This window comes from Peromyscus maniculatus, chromosome 2 (genome assembly GCF_049852395.1).
Source record: "Peromyscus maniculatus bairdii isolate BWxNUB_F1_BW_parent chromosome 2, HU_Pman_BW_mat_3.1, whole genome shotgun sequence".
Lineage (NCBI taxonomy): Eukaryota > Metazoa > Chordata > Mammalia > Rodentia > Cricetidae > Peromyscus > Peromyscus maniculatus.
This window is the reverse complement of record NC_134853.1, coordinates 41,873,197-41,896,278: the sequence shown is the minus strand read 5'-3', so window position 1 is coordinate 41,896,278 and position 23,082 is coordinate 41,873,197. Positions and strand designations below refer to the sequence as shown.

The following is a 23,082-nucleotide window of genomic DNA, read 5'->3' as shown; positions in this document are numbered from 1 at the left end:
TTTACTGCCATTCGACGCTCTCCAAGGTCCTGCACATAATAGGTTCATTACTTTTGATTACTATAGTCTATTGAGACAAACAACTCCAGAACACACTATATATTATGTTCAGTTAAACCAATATAGACTATTTATCCATTGTGCATTTTTTCACCTGCAATACTACAGATGAAATTAACAACAGCTCTCGTAAGCTAAAACTATTAAACCCACCAGAACTCTTTTGTCATTGCTTCATAATAATAAACCAATCATTGAACTGCTTTTTAAATTAGCAAACAAAAAGTGTTCACGGCTTTGGCTGAACAGCAGCCGCTTTAGTCTAAATAAAATGGTTCATTGTTATAAATATTTTAAAAGTACACAATAAGAGAAAACAACAATAAAACAGAGGTGATTTTTTTCCTGTTGATTTTCTTTCTTTTGAAACCATATGAGTTTATGACAGATGCCTAGGATTAAAAGGGCTTGGTTTACTCAGGACGGCACATACTGCATTGTGAAATCTGCCTCCTCCCTGGAGGATCTCTGCTGCATATAAAGTGGCTCAGCTCATGCAAACGTAGCTCTGTGTGCTACACAAATAACTAGATTAAGAGAGATCAGTAGCATGTGAGGGTTAAAATGAAACACATCACATATTCTGAGGACGCTATTCCCATGGGTAAGCATTCACATAATGCAAGTCTATTATTTGGCAACACAGGTGCTATTAACCTTCCCTGACCACTCTAAAAAATGCCCCCAACACAAGGGATGGTTGAACTCCATGAATTCCTTTACCAAAACTGGAACACGGACTGCCAAGGGTTCCAGAAGGCATACACAAAAGTTGTAGAAACAAACTAAAATTCAGTCTTCTTTATAGGAGCTTTGAGGAACCAGCCATAAGTCTGGGTCTTGTAGTTACTTTACATACCCACCTCTTTACCACTGCCACTGGGGAGAATACATAAACACTCCTTTACCAGTCTTAAAATCTTATCTCATAACTGTATTTTGTTGAGCTTTCTTTCTTTCTTTCTTTCTTTCTTTCTTTCTTTCTTTCTTCCTTCCTTCCTTCCTTCCTTCCTTCCTTCCTTCCTTTCTTTCTTTCTTTCTTTCTTCCTCCTCCTCCTCCTCTTCCTCCCCCCACTCCTCTTCTTCTTCTTTTGGTGTAACATATACCTCCTATCCAAGTGTTAGCAAGCTTTGGAGTTGAACTTGTGGGCCTATCATAGGCATGCAATGGAACAAGGCTATAATTTATAGGCTGTTTGTCTCATTGTACTTCTCTCCTTCACCCTTAAGAGCAGTGGTAAGTTCAGTGTCTGCCATGTGGGGAGTAATAATATCAGAAACTTAAAATATATAAGCATTTCTTTTTGTGGAGAGTCTCAACATTTGTGAGATGACTTTCTTTCTTCTTCCATTCTAATTCAAAACCAGATCTTATTAGACCATGGCACAACTCAGTAGCAGAAAGCAGTATGAACACACACACACACACACACACACACACACACACACACACACACACACACCCCACACACATAGTAGGTCTTTGCTCTCTAGAACTTTATACCTGAGATCAGGACCTTCTAAATGTTCTTCATTTGGATAACTCCCAGGGCCCTTAATAAACTGCAAAGGAACATGGGGAGTTTTTCTAGAGTCAAACCTCGTACTAAAGTGGGTGCCTTGCTCCAGTCACACCGTTCAAGGTACAGAGGCCACTGTACTGTGTATGTCTGAAAACTTGGGGTAGGAGAGGTTACCATCCTGTCAAATTCCTCCTGAATTATAAAGGAGGCACCCAATTGTTACATGAGTCAGGAAAAATGACCTAAGTAACATGTAATGCAATCTTGAACATTATAGTTCTTAGAAACTGTTTTTCCCCTTGCTGGAAAGTAATGTTTGGTTATCTTTGTGTTTAGGCATCAAAATGTTATTGAAATGATTTTAGTTAACATTGTAAAAGTTATGATTTTTTTTTAAAACAGAAATTTAATATAAATCATGTCCTGTGGGTTTTATATAGCTTTGTATAGTCCACTTCATTGTTTACGCAGAAAAAAATAGAAGATATTTCTGAGATACTTACAAGGAATTCTAATGTACCATTGCTATTTTCCTTGATTTGAAACTGTATTAAAATGAATTTGGTAGACATGGTGGCACACACCTTTAATCCCAGCACATGGTAGGCAGAGTCAGGTGGATCTTGTGAGTTTGAGGCCAGCTAGCCTGGTTTACATAGCAAGTTCCAGGTCAGCATGGATACACAGTGAGACCCTGTTTCAACAAACTGGGAAGAGTTCAATGTAATGTGTAGTTTACATGTACCATGTACAATATTACAGCAGAAAAAAAAAGATAGTTCTTGTTCAGAATCTAGCTTACAATAAAGCAACATGGGAAACTTTTTGCAAAAGGCTTCCTGGCAAATTATTCTGGGCAGTCAAGCAGATGTAAAAACAAACTGCAAGTGGAAAAAACATTTATAAAATGAAGAAAGTCAATAAACATTTCATAAAGGATATGTAAGAATCAGTAGTAGAATTAACTGATACACAATGAAGAAGAAAAGTAACCACAGAATGAAATCTACTTAGTTGACTGTTGAAAGATGTGATTTAGCAACTTTACTTATTTACAGACCTATACAGAGATGTAGGAATGATTTTCTAGCTATTGTACTTGATCATCTTTTATGATTGGAGTTTATTCTATCCAGGGCAAAAAAAAAAAAAAAAAAAAAAAAAAAAACAAAAAAAAAAAAACAAAAAAAAAAAAAACAGATTGCTACCTTAACACTCCAGTGAAGGGATCTGAAACCTACTTGGGGCTTGAAAGGAAGCCCCAGAGAGTCTTCTGAGAAGGCAGAGTGCTGTGGATATCACTCTATATAAATAAAACACTGATGGCCAGTGACCAGGCAGGAAGTATAGGCGGGACAAAGAGAGAGGAGAATTGGGAAAACAGGAAGAAGGAGAAGAGACACTGCAGCCACCGCCAGGACAAGCAGCATGTGAAGACGTCGGTAAGCCACCAGCCATGTGGCAAGGTATAGATTTATAGAAATGGGTTAATTTAAGATATAAGAACAGTTAGCAAGAAGCCTGCCACAGCCATACAGTTTATAAGTGATATAAGCATCTGAGTGATTATTTTATAAGTGGATTGTGGCACTGCGGGGCTTGGGGAACCTGGAGAGAAGCCCTCCAGCAACAGCAGGGTTTAAGGAACACCATATAAAACCTACAAACTCAGTCTCACTTGCATTTTGTTTTTTTCTTCAACAAAGACCTATACAGTAACAGTAGGACAGATTCATAGAGTCTAGTTCTTAGGGGAAGGGCAGGTTTGCAACACATGGGAAAGTCATGGTAATAACTCAGTTTTGAGGTAATTTTTGAAAACTTATACATGGTTAACATTGTATTGATATCTACCTCAAATAGGGACTTTCAATTTGAGAAATTCTTCTAATATATCCAATGTTCAATCATTTCCCTTCTTCTCGAGTTTTTGTTTTTATTTCTGTGCTTTGTTTGTGGGGGGAGAAGTTATTGCATATGGATGAGTGTACCTGGGTGTGTGAGTATGCATGTACATAAGTCCATGTGAAGGCCTGTACTTGGGTGTCATTTCTCAGTAGCTATCCATCTTATTTTTGGGGACAGTGATCTGGGGCTCCCAGATTCAGGCAGACTGGCAGACTAATGAGTTCCAGAAACTTTCATCTGTCCAGTACTGGATTTAAGAGTGCACATCACTATGCTTGGCTTTTTATATAGATATTGGGAATTGAACTCAGGCCCTCATACTTGTGCAAAAAAGAAGTATCAATCAAGCTGTGTTTTAATTTCTTTTACCTTTTTAACCAGGGCTCACTGTGCTTCTTCCCTGGCATGTTGGAAATGGCAATATTTTATTATATTACATTATGTAACATATTGCATTATTCTTATGAGATGTCCTCTCTGATTTATTTATTTATAGTGATAGTAGGGATTGAACTCAGGGTCTTGAATTTGCTAGGCAAGTGCCTTTCTTGTGACCTATATCCCTAGCCCATGAGATATTCTTTCAAATCTGAGAAATCCAAGAAGAAATGGAGATGCTATTCAGTAGCTGTGCAGAAAAGTCCCGCCTTCCTCACCTTGAATCCGTAAAGGATAGTTCCTTATCAGATGTGAAATTTAGGAAAATAATGAAGAGAAATCTAAGAAACTGGAACAAACCTGAAAGTCAAGAAAAATAAAATGACTAAATGATGCCAGTCTATCAGAATGAAATTTGTCTAGCTTGAGGACAAAGAGCCCAATATTAAGTGTCCTCTCCTTTAATGATGATGGCCTGTTCTAAACATAGCTGTGGGTCAGTCCAAAGTGGCAGCCTAGATATCTACTTTATATAAGGAAAGTTATGAAAAAAAGAGCTGTGATACTGAGTAGAGGAGAATATTGACTTGTGGTGAGAAATGCTGGGCTAGAATATTTGTCTGTTTCCTCCATTCTTACTTTCCTATTTGTCTAACTTTTTATACATTTATTGATTATTAAGGAAGAACAGAAGCATGTTCAGTGTCAGCCTTTTTAAAAATGTAAACAATATTTTCTTATAGCCTCCTATGGTGACATACTTACAAGTGTTTTTCTAATTCTCATTTATTTAAGGCAGCCTATTCTCAATTCTAGTTCTCCATATGTACATGCCTATTTCTGTGTGGTCTTTGATTCTGTATAAAAGACTGAGGGATTAAATGACATGTCTAGTTCAGATTTATGACTCCCCTTGTCTCCCTTAGCCACTTTTAATCCCCCCTACAAACAGAAAACCTGAAGGAGGAAGCAGCTTCAGCCTGTTATCAGATTAAGTATAGTTCTCTGGACCATAGCTCTATCCAAGGATCATACTTGTGCGTGTTACTCACAGGTGAAATAATTTCCAAAGGGAATTTTCCAGGGTCCCTGAGAAATGCAGCAGCAAAAGGAACTAACTTAGACTTGAAACAAGCTTGGAAAATGTTACAGTGGAGACTTAATTTACATTGTCTTTCTGGTTTTGAGTTGTGGCCACTGTTGTAGAGTCGATCCAGAAACTTTATACAACTGGCAATGCTGAATGTAAACCAAAGCCATATGCTTGCATCCTTTTGCCAAATGTCTGCAGCAAATAGTTCTATTATTCCCATAGGTAACAGATGTATGCCAAAGATTTCTATTAGTTGCTGCACCATGGCCTCAGAGTCACAGCTTTGTGACATGGGGAGGAGGGGTCAGGGCGTCACTAGTTTTGTTTTTGGTGCTTTGTGTATTTTAAAAATATGCACCATTTAAACATAACTTAAGGCAAGCAACACATAAAAGGTTTTTCACACTTTTCCTTGCTCATATTTTGAAATTCATTGGCTACAAAATATGCAAATTTTAAAAAATAGTTCCTTTGGAGGACATACATTATTTCAAATAGACTTTTCCCAAGAACAATCTAATTTTCACTTTTCAGTGTTTGTAGGAACTAGGCCTGGAAGTCATCTGGAATACTTTTAAGAATGTGTTTTTAAAGTATCTTTAAGCTAACTAATTTTTAATACAAATGAACTCACATTAGATTCTTGAATTTTTTTAGCCATGAATCTTTTCTGTGAGGGCAGACACAAATAACTAGATACTCAAAGGTTTGTAGCCCCAGAGGATGTCAGTTGCTTAGTAGTTTAAAATAGTGAGTTGACTGTTATAATGAAAACAGTCACAATTCTAAATTCAGAGGCAACAATGAATTTTAAGACAAATCCATATAGGTTACCACTGGTGGCAGGAGAGCCTTTATAAAAATTCTTTGATTGAGCCAGGTGGTAGTGGTGGTGCACGCCTTTAATCCCAGCACTCGGGAGGCAGAGCCAGGCGAATCTCTGTGAGTTCGAGGCCAGCCTAGTCTACAGAGTGAGATCCAGGACAGGAACCAAAACTACACAGAGAACCCCTGTCTCAAAAAACAAAAACCAAAAACAAAATTTCTTTGATTGAATTTTTTCCTTCCAATATATCCATTTTTTAATAATAAAAATGAGACCACACCACTCTTTCTTCAGATAACCTGTATACCAGTATTTTTGTTCATTTAGTAGAAAATCTTGAAATTCATCCTAATGAGTGAAAAAGTAAAAGAAAGAAAGCACATCATCAGGCTGGACAAGAAAAATGCTTATTTAAGTGAACTTTAGGTAAACAACAGAGGACATGGTGGCACCTTCTGCCTATAATTTGGTTGGTCACATTACAAATAATGAAATTGTTATAGTGCAAATTGTATTATTATTAATAATTTTCTGATTTTTTTTGGGCATTAAGGATTGAAGAGAGGACCTTATGCATGTTAGACAAGTACTTTACCACTGAGCTATATCCACAGTTCTATTACTATGATTATTATTATTATTATTATTATTAATCTTAGCCATCAAAAAGAAAAAGTTGGAGCACAATTTGCAATGAGCTCTAGCAATGACACTGTAAAAGATAGAATGAACCTGTTGTTATTTGCAGCTGTTCTGAAAGAGGCCAGCAGAAGACGTTATTAATCCCATGGCCAGTGTGGGAACTAACTTTTCAAGGGAACAACTTGCTTTTGGTTTACATTACTGTCAAGTCACCATGCACAAGGCTGTATCCCCTCTATTTGGTTCCAGAGTCGGGGGGGGGGGGGGTGGGAGGGACAAAACACGGAACACCAGTGTAATGCACTTAGCATCAGAGCGGGCCCTGCTGTACTAACACCATGTGCTCATGCCCGTGGTTACATGTTCACAGCTGGCAGTTTGATGTTTTAAGAGACAAGCTATCAACATTCCTTGCAAGAGACTTCTGCTGCTGCCTTTTACCTTGTGCAGTGTACTGAAGCAGTGGCCTCTGAGTCACAGATGCCTGTTCCCTGCAGGCTTTGACCAGACACAAATGTTTTTTCAACTCAAGTCAGCAATTGTGGCTAGAAGAATGAAAAAGGAGTACCACAGCTTGGGAATTCTTACTTTGCATTTGAGTGCAACTTAAAAATAAGAAATGTTTTTGGCTCCTTCTGCTGCACTCTTGTTCAGAAAGAGTTCTGGAGCTTTCCACCTGCCTACTTCCCTTTGTTTGCCACACACCAACCTAAAACAAAAGATCCTGGAAGCAGTCACACTGGTGAACAAAGCTCTTTCTAAATCCTGAAAGTAATGGCTTTCTGTCTAATGCCCTATCGTGTTATGTATTTATTAGCAATACATTTTCCATTTATTTTCTCAAAGATTGCCAATAAAGAACTGAATCACATAAGGGAGTAGCTGTAAAGCCTCTGAGTTCCCTAATGTCAAACTCATTAGCATCCGAATAAGCACACAGCAGCACGTCATCTGCACAATTGCAATTTTTTACTACTTTTAATAGCATTCCTCAAAGGGCTCATTTTCAACTTTCTTCAGTGGTTAGTTGGGTCTCCTGGGAGAAGGCGCTTCCTGATGCTCACAGCTTCTACTCAGCAGCCTAGCCGTTTGCTGTCAGATGCGTCAGCCCTCTGCCCTAACCCCATCTGCTGCGGCTTCCCTCCCAGGAGACTAGAACGGAGGCAGCACAGCTGAGATCTGCTTGAGAAGTGTGCAGAGGGTGCTGAGAAAAGATAAGTTTAGGAACATGATTTGACATGCAAAGGCCCAGGATGTGGAAGCACAGTGAAATACAAATGGGAAGCAGGCCTCTCAGGATGCTCACTCTGAGTCGGTCACATACAGTTCCACCCAGCTCCTCTTTAGAAGCCCATCATAATCAAACAGGGATCTCCCACTGCAACCTGGGTTTCTCTCTTCATACTTATGCACTATGACTAGGAGACACTTTTAAAACCCCACTTTTATTAAATGTCAACTTTGGGGTTTTAACAATTATTATTTGCCATTCTTTAGCTATTTTGTATATTATTTTAAAAAAAAGCATTTTTCCTAACTTAAATGCATAATAGCCCATGGGGAATTCACATTGTTAAGACAGTTTCAAGAATTCCCAACAGTTCTACCTCCACCTGGAAGCCCCTACTTTCCTGAAACAGCAACCTTAAAAGGCGAAACTATGTAGTAACCAAGGTATGGCTGGCCAAAAGGCTGCAAGTATCTTCCTAATTAATGACTCAGTTGCTCAGATGTCATAGCTCCATGAAGTCATCACCAAGTACTCCATTTGCTGACTTCCCTTTCTGAAAATAGTTAGAGGATGTCAGTCCTTAATAACTTCATGGATGAGTATCTGCTTCTGAAAAAGTCAGTTCTGTTCAAGTCTATGATACAGTATGATGACTCTGTTATATTATTTCAAAGAAAAGAGACCTGCAACATTTGAGATTGTATTTTGTTTTTATGGATGAATGGACTAAATGAATTGATGAATATGTCAAATGTGACCCCTAAACTGAGAACTGTAGGTTTACATATAGTTCCAAGGGAAGTAATATTTATTAAATCTCCCAAACTAAATGTAAAGTGAAAATTTTGGGGAAGGAGCAAATGAATTTGTCATGCAATGTGTGTACCATGCACAACTTCTGGTCTAATATGAACTCACCACCATTTGCCCATATGATGTAACTAACATGACATTACCACCACCACCAATTTGTTCTAACATGACCTCACCACCACCATCAATGTGTTCTAACATGACCTCATCACCACCATCAATGTGTTCTAACATGACCTCATCACCACCATCAATGTGTTCTAACATGACCTCATCACCACCATCAATGTGTTCTAACATGACCTCATCATCACCATCAATGTGTTCTAACATGACCTCACCACCACCATCAATGTGTTCTAACATGGCCTCATCACCACCGTCAATGTTCTGTAACATGATCTCACCACCACAATCAATGTGTTCTAACATGACATCACCACCACCACTAATGCCATGTAACTAACATGAGCTCACCGTCATTGCCAATGTTCTTGTAGGGTTTGCCTACCAGTGAAACCAGTCTGCTCTGTCTAGTCAGGAAGGGCAAGACCAACAGTCCTCTCAGAAGCCTGGAAAGTTCAAATAGTCTCTAAAGACCGCTTTGACTTATTTCCTTAACAAGTCCACATAACAATACCAACATTTCTTCTTATGTATCACTACTTCTTGAGGTCCTGCTTCAACAACTTCTAATAGTTTTACTGTCTTATCCACTGTTCTAACTTTTAACAACTTCACAGATTATTCACCATCTAGAATGAAGAAAATGGTTATCTTTGACTTGTCTATGCTTTGGAATTATAACACAAGTTCTTTGCAGTTCTAAACTTCAAGATTTATTTTATATTAATGATTATAATGATTTAAGTTACAGCCAAATTTTGTATAATATATCATGTGCATATAAATATTTACATATTTAATATCCCATACTACCATACTTATGTACATATTAATACATATGTATATATAAGGTTGATGGCTAACTGCAAACACAATGGAATTCTTCAGTTTCCATTTGTGATTTTTACTTCTCATAATTTCATGTTTCTCTATTTTTTTTTTTTTTTTGAGTTCTAGTCAGTAAGCCTTAGAGTAGTTTTTGTCCATTAGAGCACACAATTCTCTATTTAGGAAATAATGCTTCAAATTTTTGTAAGTCTGTTGCTACGTAATATTTATGTTGTTTAAAATAAATTTCTTCTGCTGAGCTCTCCAGGTTGATAGTAGAGAATGTGCTTTGTTTTCTGGAACAAATGAATGCAAGCATGAGTTTCATTTAAGTCTTTTAGGTAAATAAGTATGCTTCTTATTGTCCATAAGATTTTTTTTCACAATGAGACCACAGTCAGGTATCAGATCATAGAGGGAGTAGGACAAGGAGGTTGGATAAGCCTCGTATACTCCAAAAGGAAAAATAGGTCTTACTTCAAGGTGAGACAGTAGGATCATTTAGGTTTCCGCAGGATGTTTCCAATGTTAAATTATTGGATATTCAATAAGATGAATTATTTTATGTTATTTATCAAATTGCCTTTCATCATCCATTTTGAATACTTTATGCTTCCCCGACTTATCACTAAAGCTCAAATATAAACCAAACTTCAATACAGCTGGTTATTTTAAAAGAATACAGTAAGATTTATCAACCAATATACTAATTACGATTGAGCAATTTAGTTCACTTTTGAGGGATTTGTCCAGCTTTTGAATATTTGTCCTGCAGAATATTTCAAGAAATCTTAAGTGCAAGGATTCTACAGCAACTTTGATTTGCTTTAAGAAGAGGTCATTTTGCTTAGAGAACAAGTCATTTTTGCTCCGAGGCTGAAGTCATATAGTAGACTCAAATAACTGTGGTGTGCACTGTCACACAGACAGGACAATTACTTTTACACAAGTATGCATGCTAGTATTGATATTTGTCCTTCCAATTCTTTAAGAAAAACATGGTGTCTTCTCCTTAAAGTCTGAAGCAATTCCAATACCTTATATAAGACTTCTATTTCTCCATTTTACCTGATTTAACCAACAAAATAGCCCTCAAAGATACTTAAAGCCATGTGGTAATTAACATAACTGCATTTAGATGCCATTTATGACTGATAATTCCAACACCTTGTGGGGAAAAAAGTTGCATGCTGTAAACATTATAAACATATTCAAATAAGCTTAACACAATCTGCCATGCTTATTTCTGCCTAGATCATGGACCAGCGAAATGGTTAATGCAAATGGATTTATAATTTGCTTTGGGGGGCCAGTTTCTTCTCCTTATTTATTAGCCCAGCTGATGGGGCAGATTTGATGAGGCACTTCTGGAATAATTGAGTCATCACACAAAGAAGGCTGCTAGCATTCAGAGTGGTTTTATCAGCAGCAAGCAGGCCTGATTACTGACAATTACACTCTGATCCGGTGATGGAGGAGAAAGAGCCAACGAGTGGGAAATGTCCGTGTTTCTATCCAGGAATAATTTCTACATTCATTTTACATGCTAAGTGTTTCCTATCTCTGCATAATAAACTGTAAACAGGAATAGATGGCACAATGTCCCTTAATATTTCCTGGTAATGAAGACACAAATGTACAGTGAATGCTGATAAATATAGATGAAACATAAGCTATTCTCCCAGTCTGTATTGTTACCTTTAAAACAAATGCATTTTTGTGGTAAAAGCATAATCATAGCTAATGCAAAAAAATGACAGAAGATTGAAACTGTCCTTGTAACTACATAGAAACTTTGCAAAAGTCCTGTTAATCACACTGCTTTAAAGACTGGTGAGCTGAAGGTTGAGTCCAGAAACCATGTCTTTCTGTGTCTTGAGTGGCAACTGTACAAAATTCCTTGGGTTAAGTGCAGCAGAGGACAGTGTGACAGTGACCTCCATCAACACTCAGAAAGAACATATCTAAACTCTAACAGAGAAAGCAATGAGGCCAGCACTGAATACCTCTTCACGAGTATGGATTTCAAGTTCCCTTCCACAGGCAGTCCAACAAGATACATCTGATAGTGAATAATAAAGTTGCCTGTGGCCCCTGATCTGCCATGAGCAATGAGTTACTATGCTCAGCAGGCAGCTTTTAACCAACTTGTTTACAACATGGCTTATCAATAAAGTAAAATGTATCTGATAGAGTTATCTGCTAAGCCAATCTTTCTTCTGACTCAGAATTGAGTTTGAAATGTCCAGAGAACAGGAAGGTTGATATTTCTTAATGTGCCACCTTAGATTTTAGTGGAAACACTCTAATTTCTTATAATATCAAGTTTTCCCATTTAAAAACCCAATCAGATGTGAAGCCGTGAATAATGAACCTGCCTGGGTCTGTTTGCATAATTTTTTCTTTAAAGCCCCTTCCTGGCTTCCAAAGAAATAAAAGTTATTCTCTGTTCTCCTGTGGTAACTATGGAAACCATGTTTTACTACACTAACCACTTAACTTCAAAGCTTGTGTTACAACTAAATGTGCTATTTTGAGTAAATCTATACTAAACATCCTCATAATGCAAAAACACTTTTAATGGCGTTCAAAGAACACTTGTTGATTTAAAAAAACAAGGTTTTTCATTATGCAAGGGGAATTTTCTCTCTTTAGGCTATTTTATTATATAGATGGTCACACAATATTTTTGATATCCTTGGGCATTTTCTACTTTCCTTACTAATTTCAAGAGGTTCTTTACAATATTTTCAATAAGTCTGATATTTTTCTCAATAGTAACTTTTTGGTTTTCATTAGTATTTTCACAATGTTCTTTAAATATGAATTATGATAAAAATTATAGTCATTTGTCTTCATTATCTGATGATGAAAATGGAATGGGAGAATCTGCTGAAATTTTAAAAGAAAATGGCATGACTCTTAGTTGTGGATGCAAATGAGCTAATGGATTTTGGGAAAACAATCCTTAGACTTTATCATTATAAACAAAAATCTTTAATATAGATTATTTTCACATAGGTATCTTTCTTCTAAAATATACTATTAATGGTTCAATATACACTTACTGGACAGTAATATACATATTGCCCCATGGGAAATAATGGGTATAAAAAATATTCAAGGCACAACTCTTTTCCTCAACAGTACAAACAGACAAGTCAAGGACTGACTCCAATATAATGTGGAACATCCTAAGACAGAAGGGGACTGAGGAATTAGTGGACATATCTAGATGATTGTGATTCATGAGATGTTCAGAGAACCCTGAATAAAATAGGAAAACATTCTTAAAGACCAATTAAACAGATGCCAGTGGTCAAACTGGCTTGGTCACTGTATTAAGGCTATGTTTTCATGCAGTTGTGAATGGGTCAAAGACAGCAGGTGGTTAAATTAACTATCTCAAATTAAATGCCTTTAATTTGTTGATTTGATATGTAACTTTCCAAGAAACCTCCCCCTTCAGGATGAGAATTGCAAAATCTACTTCCACTCATGATAGACAGCATTCTCTGGAATCCTGTACTCCAAGAGAATTTTGATGGCCTGCTCATTTTGATAAATAGGTTTTGCCTTGTGCTCTATTTCCTCATGTCTTTCTGCTTTTACTTGGGCTCAGGTAGGACCATGGATGGAGAGATGTGCCCCCTAGAAATCATTTTATGGCTATGGTATAGGCTTGATACAATGATGCTGAGCTGAAATAAGCCCAAAATAATCATATATTCTTGAGATTATAGCTTATTAATTGATTTAAATAAATCCCGGCACTCAGTATCTGGGATATTATAGGTTTAGTCAGTTTGGTTGTTCTGCCAGCTAAAGAAAACTGACAAGGTTTGCTTGTTTGTTGAGATAAGATCTTACTACATATCCCAGATGACCTCAATTCACAAGTATGGGGATTAGAGTTCTGAGCCACCCTACTCAGCATTTCTTTCTTCCTATGTGTTCAAAGGTTTCCCTGGTGCAAAGAAGACAATGTGTGAAATATGACAGATCTATGCCTGATTTTTACCCAATGACAACTTTTACTTCATTTACATGAAAAATTATATAACTTTAAATTGGCTCTTCTTGAGAAATGAATGCCAAATCTGAAATGAAATACAGTGAGCCAGATTTTGGAAAATGACTGGTCTAGGAAAGGTGCTGACCCATTTAAGATCTATGAGAACCTCATTCTTAGAGTCTTTTTTTTTTTTTTTTGGTTTTTCGAGACAGGCTTTCTCTGTGTAGCTTTGTGCCTTTCCTGGGACTCACTTGGTAGTCCAGGCTGGCCTCGAACTCACAGAGATCCGCCTGGCTCTGCCTCCCAAGTGCTGGGATTAAAGGCGTGCGCCACCACCGCCCGGCTCTTAGAGTCTTCTTTTTCTCATTCAAAATTTACCAGAAGGTCCTGACCATTGGCCACCTACATTTTACTTTAAGTAATGTATCCCCACATACTCAAAATTGATGAGCTAACTGATATTGCAGAGGAAAATGGAACCAACCATTTCTAGGAGGAAGGACAAAGCATGTCTAGCAATTTTATCAACAGTGAAGGGAGAAAGAATTAACTAAGCAAATGTCTCTCATCTTTACTGGAGTCTTATCAGGAAACATGAGTTTCATAGGCACTGCACCGCTCAATGTCCTTCATCATCATGATATCCTATGGGAATTCCATATTACAATTCACACACCAAGACAGGGCAATCAAGTAAGATCACTACCAGTCTCTGTGTCATGCAGGTGAAAAGCAGTTCAAATGGCAGCCTCTGCTTTCATCTCTAGACTGAAGTTCTGCTGCAGAGACCTGGGCTTCTGCCCTCTCTGATACTCCATTGTTCTTACCCAACCTCATATTCACTCAGGTTCACTGAAGGGGTCACAATAACATGCATTCCTTTGTTTTTTCAGTAACACAACCACTGCATTTACAAAAATATGATACGTACCACTTTTATAAGGCAGTAGTATTACAAAATGGAAAATATAATCACTGAGTATCAATAAATATCATTAACATCCCCAAATAAATAATCTTTCAATTTTGGCCTCTCAAGAATTTGTTTCATTCAGAAACAGAATAGTCCTCCTAGGATTTATATTACTAGCTGTAAAATATATCCCACCTATTGGTTGGTTTATTCTATTATTTCTCTTTTATTTCATTGACAAATATTCATAAACTTAATAGCTTTAAAAAACAGATCTATTATTATTTTATAGTTGTGGAGGTATGGGGTCTTCTTATGGTCTCATCAGTGTGAAACAAAGTCAGGCTGCACTGTAAGGGATAACCTAGTTTCTTACTCAGCTGTCTTTGAAAGTCCAGTTCCTCATTCTTGACAACATGGAGCTGCTGAATGACACTGCACATTGTCAAGTCTCCTGCCTTGAGGCACTGATACCTATCTTGACGATGTCCCCTTCCTCTTCAGATCTGGAAAGGGTGGTTTTGTTGAGTCATTGTCCAGCTTTAGCTCCCTGACTCATTATACTGTCTTTTTCGTAAGAACCATGGATAGTTGTCCATTCCTTCATAGTCTGCGATAGTCTTCCCATCTCACAGTTCTGAACTGACTCATATACACTTTGTTATGTAGTAACACATTCACCAATTTTAGACACACCTTTGGGAGGGAGGCAATCATCCTGTGCACCACAATCTCTAGTCACCTACAGGAATTCTTAATATTTCAGTACTAGTGCCCCTCATTATCATACATGTGATGTCACAAATCGAAGTACCAATATTAATAAATACCAACATCTTTATTGGTTCTCTAAAATCAAGTTTCTTAACTTGTTTATTTTCCAAGGCATTGACATTGGAGAGGTATTTTTGAGGGGAATTTTAATTTTAAATAGACATCACTTACCTTCCCTAGCAGCTATTGAATTTGAACCAGAGAGTTGCCATTGCTACAGATGGAAGCATCATCAGAGAAAACATGGAAAGAGAAAAGAGAAAAGTTAATTAAATGTCAATTATCTACAGTTTACTAACTGCATAAAACAATATTTTAGAACAGTCGTTCTAAACCTGTGGATGATGACTCTAAAAACCTCTATCTCCAGAAACATCTACCTTACAATTAATAACAGTAGCAAAATTACAGTTATGAAGCAGCAAAGAATTTAATGGTTGGGAGTCACCACAACATGAGGAACTGGATTAAAGTGTCACAGCATTAGGAAGTTTGAGAACCACTGACTTAGGGTAATATCCAAACTGTGCATCAGAATATGAGTCTGGGTAGTACGACATTCAATAGCCAGAGATATTATTTTAAAGACTATCCTACAACAAGGAAAACAGGTGTCTAGTATTAAAAGAAAACATTGTTTGGATTTGAGACCTTTACACATAAGTACTTTTGAGAACCTTTTCTAGGGACACACCTGAGAGAGAAAATGAATTATCAAAGATAGTCTTTAAAAAAAAGAATCAGTGGTTTAACACTAATTTCTAATCAGATCCTACAGAAAGGAACAGCCCGCATGGCAGCTGTACTTTTCCCAGGGTTAATTACCTTTCACTGCTCTCTACTAATGAGTCAGCTGTTCCTGCCACCACACACTACCCTGGTTCATCTGGAGCTGGAGCTGTGGACAAACACAGGAGTGACAGACCTATTTACATATGGGGGTGTTGTAAAGATTTCAAAGGGATTTTTTTAAATCCTTTCCTGCTCATATGTTTCCATGATAAAATAATTTTTGACAAATATGGTTTTATTTCATCAATGACTTTTTTGGCTGGAAATAGGGTTTATCACTGATAAATATATAATGGTAAAAGCCTTGGAAGGGGGTGAATTTCATTGCACCCTCAAAGGCTTTGTGTAACTTGTTCTTTAGTGCCACAGCATGGCAAAACCCACTGTAATCAAAGACAAATAACCTCTGATTTGTGCAGTTTCCTTCACTTATAAAAGGTTTCCTTAAAGCAGTTATGTTACTGAAAATCAAATTCAACAGAAGAAAAGTGATTAAGAGAAAAAGATGCCTGATACAGCTTTATAACTGCAAAGTAAATTCAAAAATTAAGAGACTTGAAAATTGTCTTTGTCTGTGTCAAGATCATCGTTGTATTCTAGATCATTGCTAGATAGAACACATATGCACATTATGCACATACATATATGTGTGCATGTATACATATACCTACAAGCTATAGCTGACTTACTATGTCACAGGTCTTTTAACCAAATTACAGTTCTCTTTCCATCACATGGTGTAGAAAGAGTGTGCCCTTATAAAATTTGAGCAGGTTAGTGAAGAAGTTTATAAATCTCTTCTGCCCTTTTAATCTGGAGAAAGCTGAGGGGCTAGACAAACAATAAAGTAGCAGGAAGCTCTACTTGAACATACTCCAAATGCCCCTGAATGAAAGATCCCGTGCTTCCGGAAAGTTCTAGACTCTAAACCCCAAATTCTAGATCAATGACTCTTGGGCTTTCATACATACGGAGACCACCTAGGCATCTTGCTAATAGGCAGGATCTTGATTAGACACTGCAAGGTCTGTTGTGACATCATACAATGCTCACACAGCACCATGTGCTCCTGTTGGTCCACAGGCTATACTGATATGGGGCAGTGGTCCTTAAGTATTAGCCTGCATCAGAGTTATGCAGAGGCTTGATCCAGCCCAGAGGACTGATTCCACAGTTAAAGAGGGGGACCTGACTTGAGAACATGTGTTGATAATGCTGATCATTGGAGACTGCACTTTGTAAACCATTGCCTTAACTGTTCATTACCAAACACACCAAAGAGTCCCCAGATCCAAAGGCTAACAAATGCCCATATGGGACAGACAAGCATGTCCTCCTTATTTCAGATACATTTGTTTGCTCTAGCATTAATACCTCATGATATAAAGGAATAGATACAAACTAAATGTTCTGTCCTAACAGAACAGAAGCACATCTTGAAAATAATTTATAGACTATTGAACTTGTTCTTCCCTTCAGATGAAGCCATTCATATCAAGAAATAAACAGTAATTAAGTGCTTCATTACAGGTGTGATTATCAAATGTAAGCTCACAAATTACAAATCGAAGACTTTGTACAATATTTAAATTTTCAAAAAGCAAATAAAATATGGGAATAGATTAATTACAAATTATAAAATAAAGACAAATTAAAATGTCAAGCAATGATACAAATTCCTCGAGACATTCAGTGTTAGCAGCCTAGAAAATTCCTCTAAATGGCATAGTATATTTCTGATACACACTCACATGAGAAGTGTTTTGTTTTGATTACCACTATTTTGAAGGTCACATTATACTAGAGACCTCTTGGAGTATAGAAAAACCTGTTTTTCGAATTGCCCTTCATATAGATAGCTCAGTGTCAGATCTCTGACCAGGGCATTTTTGCAACACTGTTAGAAAGAGAGGATTAGTAAAAGAAATTAGAGTGAAACATCTTCCTGGTGTGTTTTAGTAGGGAAATGGAGAGTGGCACTCAAAACAGCAGGCTATCATTAAGCAGAAGCCAGGTGCTTTAGCATTGATCTCTACAGGACAGGGAAGATTGTCCTGAACATGAATTTATATACCAGAACTCCAATAAAGTTCAGAGAATAGGGCTCCATGCATGTGGGTTCAGTAAACACATGAGAAAGATTTTACAGGATTCAGTGTTCCTTCTGAGTTATTTGTCTCTGCTGTCTTACAGAAAGGATAGACAATGCCAATCTCATCTAAATAGAAGAGGACAATAATATCACAAATAATAAATTCACTTAATATCTGTGTAACAAATGATCTCTGTATAGATCGCATTATTTAGGCAAGCCATTAACTGATACACTGAAATCTTCTGTCAACACCTATTCTCCTGGAGAAGAGAAGCCAGGCAAACTCAAATCTTCTGCAAATGGCAGGCATTCTCATAGGGAAGATAATCCTGTCATTCAGGTCAAAGAGACAAATAAAGATCTTTGAGATGCAGGTGTTGAATTCATTTATTGAAGACTTAGGAGAACAATCTGATTGGTTTGATAAAAACTAGACCCCAAAAGTACAAACACCAAGTTACAAAGTTTGAGAGAAAACATGAATGAACAGATTTTGGTCGTGCCATTTTTTTTTTTTTGAAAAAGGAGGTGCAGGAGTAAAATTCATTAAAACTATGGAAACCCTGTCTTTAAAATGTAATTTATGCGATGTGTTTTCATAATGCTACAAATTTTTAATGCAGATAATAATGGCATGGACTGAAAGTGCAAGGGAATATGAAATGATGCCCCTCTTTATATGGCTTTTAAGAATTATAATGAATCTGACTATATAAATGTGGTCCATTTTGCTGTTTCTTGTGATGGCTCAAAGGTCAGTCCAGCTCAATTCATGATGGTTGTATTTTTTATCCAATTTCATCATTAATCAATGGATCTTTGCTGAATCAGCGTAGTTAGTGCCAGTAGGTACCAAAGGAATCTGACCTTCTTCATTTCTTTTTTAAAAATATTTATTTTATTGATATTGACAAATTAGAATTATACACATTTATTTGTATAAAGTGTAACTATCGAATCAATCTAATCAACATACCTACACAACCCCAAATATTTATCAGTTATTCATCTACTCTAACAGAAACATTGAAGCTTTGGACATCTCCCCTTCTATCTCATCTCCAACACAAACACTATTCAGCTATCTGATTCTGTGTTTAATTTTTCTTGGTTTTCTATCACATGACTTTTCTGAAAACAAGCTTGCAGAAATAAAATGCTTTCAAACTATGAAATCCCTGCTCTTAAAGATCTAATTTATATGACACGTTTTTTAAGTTGACAAGAATGCTCATAAACATAGCACCTTGCTGCAGTTAGGTAGAAAGCCTTTCTTTCTTCTCCCTAACTCTTTTTTTCCCCATTTAACTCATAGCTCTGTGTCCCTGTGAGAAGCCTCACCTGCCCTCTCCCAGCCCCACCTGCTCTTCTCAGATTAGAAGCTTCTGTGAGCAAGAATAAGTGACTCCACCTCCCCTCCATGAGCAGATGTCCAGCCAGACTGATGTCATTTGAATGAAGACCAACAGGCTAATTAATAAGAAGACTCTAGGTTAAGGCCACTTTCTCTGTGCTATGTATGTTAGGAAAATAATATATTAAATCAATGCATTAAATATTTACAGATAAAACATGCAAGCTCCCACAGCATGTGCAAAAATGATAAGCATAAAGATACACATTGAGACTCCATAATGTGATGAATAAATGCATAGTCCAAGTTAATTATCTTGTTCTGTTGATGCTATACCTGAAAGGAAACAGGATCTTTTTAGTTTTTGTTTGTTTGTTTGTTTTGAGATATCTCACTGTTTAACCCAGCCTAGAATTCACTATGTAGTCTAGACTGGCCTCAAATTCATAACAATTTTTTTTTGTCTTAGACTCTTGAGTGTTGGGAAAGAATATTATGAACAATTTATTAATAAACTGATATCTGCTTTACAAACAAACAGAAGCAGGGTCTGGTAAGATAACTTGACAGGTAAAATGAGGTAAAATGCTTGCCATGCAAGTATGAGGACCTGAGTTTTGATCCCCAGCTTGTGTGAAAGCTCAGAACAGCCACATGTGCCTGACATCCGATACTTGTAGAGGCAGAGACTGGCATATCTTGGAGGCTCACTCACTGGTACTAGTCAGTCTAGACAAAACAACGAGCTCCAGGTTCAGTAAGAGACAATGTCTATGTCTCAAAAAATAAAGTAGAGAGTGACAGAAGAAGATATCCAATCTCAACCTCAGGGTTGAAAATGTGCAGGCATGAGTGAGTGTTCCACACCATACAACCTGTACACACATGCATCTCTCTCTCTCTCTCTCTCTCTCTCTCTCTCTCTCTCTCTCTCTCTCTCTCTCTCTCTCTCCTCTCTCTCTCTCTCTCTGACATACACAGGAATGAAAACAAAAATATAAACATATGCACAATACCACTATATTTTTCTCTTCACAAAACTACTAGCTTGGATACATAGGGGAAAAAACAGTCACATTTAAGGATTGTCACAGTTAAGCCAGTCAGTCATATTAAACTGGAAGAATGACTACATGTTTGAATGCTTTGGAGAACTAAATTGGGCACTTCTAGAAAATCAAGAGGGTAAAACAAAAGGACAATAGAAAAGGACAATTTTTTTACACAAACATACAAATGGACTTACTTCAGCACACTGATTCCAAGTGAGATAATGGTGGTTTCCATTCTCATACAAATCAGTTATCTCAGGCACTGGACTAAATTCCTCAGGAATTGACACTGTTTATAGTTTATGGTGAATGAACTTACTATACTGTAAGAATTCCCATACAAAACCTCCCCTGGCATTACCATTCCTCATGCTGGATTTCTCTGGCTAAGAGGCGGTTGGAATCTATCCACTCCATGTCTTTTACCAAATCCTAGACCCAGAATAGGGTCACTGAGGGAGGTGAACTTTTCTGGTTCAATGAGACCAGTTATATATTGGAAGGGATGTAAGAAAATTTACCAGTAGTAAATAGTAAACTGGCATGTAGTAGGAGTCACAAAACCAGTATGCTGGAAAAGACTTGGTAAGTGAACATCATGATGACTGGAAAATGTGAACCCTGGCCTGAGGCAACAAAGTTAGAATGAGGATGTTCTTTGGCTGTAACAATAGCCTGATGTAGTATCTAAATCTAGCACATGTATTCTTTGGTCTCAGAGATACACTTAATCTCCCTACCTTTCATATTTCCTGTGGACAATAACAGAAACTTACTCTAGAATAGTGAGTACTGCATGAGCCATACAGCATACAAAGCCATGGTGCACTGCAAACACTCAGCAGACACCAGAACCATGGAGGTCCAGTTCAGTTCAGAACTCCAGGATAGTTACTAAGTGAAGTCCACAGGTGTGTGCTCCACCCACAGCAGCTCCAGGTCGCCACAGTGTTGATGAGGGGCATTAAATCTTTGGAGATGTTCTTCAAGCAAACAAGAGACAGAAAAAGGATATGGAAGAGAGAGAAAAGAAAGGAGAAGGGATACTGAAAGTAAAAGGGGATAAATGTGGTCAATGTAGACTATTATGCATGTGCAGTAATGTCATAATGAAACTGCTTACTGAATTAAGTAATATAGACTAGTTAAACAAAACTAAAAGTGGATCTGAACATAAGAAAATTCACTAATACTCATTAAAAGATTTTACTGGTTGTTCCTATTCTGTTCTAGAGACTGATATGAATGCTGCACACACAGCTATATCAATCAGAAATTATCCATCATTTCACCATTAAAATAGAATTGTAGCACAGAAAACCTACAAATTTCCTAGTTCATCAGTATCTTGGAACTCCTGGGAACTGGCATCTTGCTCCAAGGTCCAGGTTCTCCACTGTCCATAGCATCATGGAAGGGTGATAGAGATGCAAAAATGTACAGTACTGAAACTATGTTCCCACTGAGAAGCAGATCCAAAACCAGAGTAAATAAATACACAGCACAGATTAAAGTAGGTAATAAATGCTATAGAAAAATAATGTCAGGTAGAGTGTAGGAGCCATTTACATCAAGGGATCAAATCAAGCTTTGTTGATTTGAGACAGTAAAGAGTCATATGCATCAGAGCTGGGGAGATGAAATCAGTCAGAAATGAGATCAGAATCTGTCAGTGAAATGCTTGCTGTTCAAGCATGAGATTCTGAAATCAAACCCTAGAACTCATGTTTAAAAACAAACAAACAAACAGGCTATGGCAGTGTGTTTGTTATTCCAATTCCGGGGATGTTGAAGCAGGCAGGATATTTGTGGTCACCTGCTTATTGAACACCAGGTCAGCAAGAGATCCTGTTTCAAAATAATAAGGTGGATGGAACTTGAGGAATGGCACCCAAGTTTTCTTCTGGACTCATAAGCACATGCTCTCTCTCTCTCTCTCTCTCTCTCACACACACACACACACACACACACACACACACACACACACTTCACACTTTCTGTGCCCCCTACACAGAGATAGAGACAGACAGACAGACACAGAGTGACAGAAAGAGAGAGAGATCCATGTGGCTGCGTATAAACATCTACAGTCCATGTATCTATAATATATTGTAAATGATTATAACCCAATAACAAAAAGCAGCCCAATTAGACCTGGCCAAAGGGGGGGGGCAAGAAAGGATAGAAGAAAGTAAATTTTCAAGTGGATGTATGCCTGGAAATGTCATGATATACAATTAAGATATAATAGCAGTTATAATTAAAATTTTTGTTAAATGGAGGAAAGATTTGTACAGACATTTTCCCAAAGACAACACTCAAGTGACACAATAAGCACAGAAAGTGACACAGCATCATTAGCCACAGAGAAACACACGAGACCAAAGTGAGATGTCATTTTACACCCACACGGATTGAAAAAAATCAAAGAGAAGGTCACAAATCCTGGCAAGGCTGTGAAGAAGAGTGTACATTGCTGGTAAGAACACAGAAGGGCACAAGCACACCAGAAAACACCTAGTATCACCTCAAATAGTCAAACACAGAGTCACTCTAATCCAGCAATATAACTACAAGCTACATGCATGAGAATAAAAACATATCCACACAAATTATACAAGTGTCCTCACAGCATAATTCACAACTACCAACATGTAGA

The 23,082-nt window shown here is 37.3% G+C and overlaps 1 protein-coding gene and 1 long non-coding RNA gene across 5 annotated transcripts in view; one reads left to right on the top strand and one right to left on the bottom strand.

Annotated features, from left to right (window-relative positions):
- LOC143271819 (uncharacterized) overlaps window positions 1–23,082 on the top strand; it is an 81,166-nt gene that overhangs the window by 16,315 nt on the left and 41,769 nt on the right. The window contains exon 4 of one of the 3 annotated variants that reach the window (XR_013049026.1): window positions 19,333–19,672. The exons of 1 other annotated variant lie outside the window; for it this stretch is intronic. This is a non-coding gene — a long non-coding RNA (uncharacterized LOC143271819). Of the gene's footprint in view, window positions 1–10,682; window positions 11,787–19,332; window positions 19,673–23,082 lie in introns of those variants that run through there. One more of the 3 variants, XR_013049028.1, reaches the window with a different exon arrangement.
- Window positions 1–23,082, bottom strand: part of St18 (ST18 C2H2C-type zinc finger transcription factor) — a 124,213-nt gene that overhangs the window by 94,460 nt on the left and 6,671 nt on the right. For both annotated transcript variants that reach the window (XM_015986945.3, XM_076563994.1), the window contains exon 2: window positions 15,302–15,344. The gene's annotated coding sequence lies outside the window, so the exon portion shown is untranslated. The remainder of the gene's footprint in view (window positions 1–15,301; window positions 15,345–23,082) is intronic.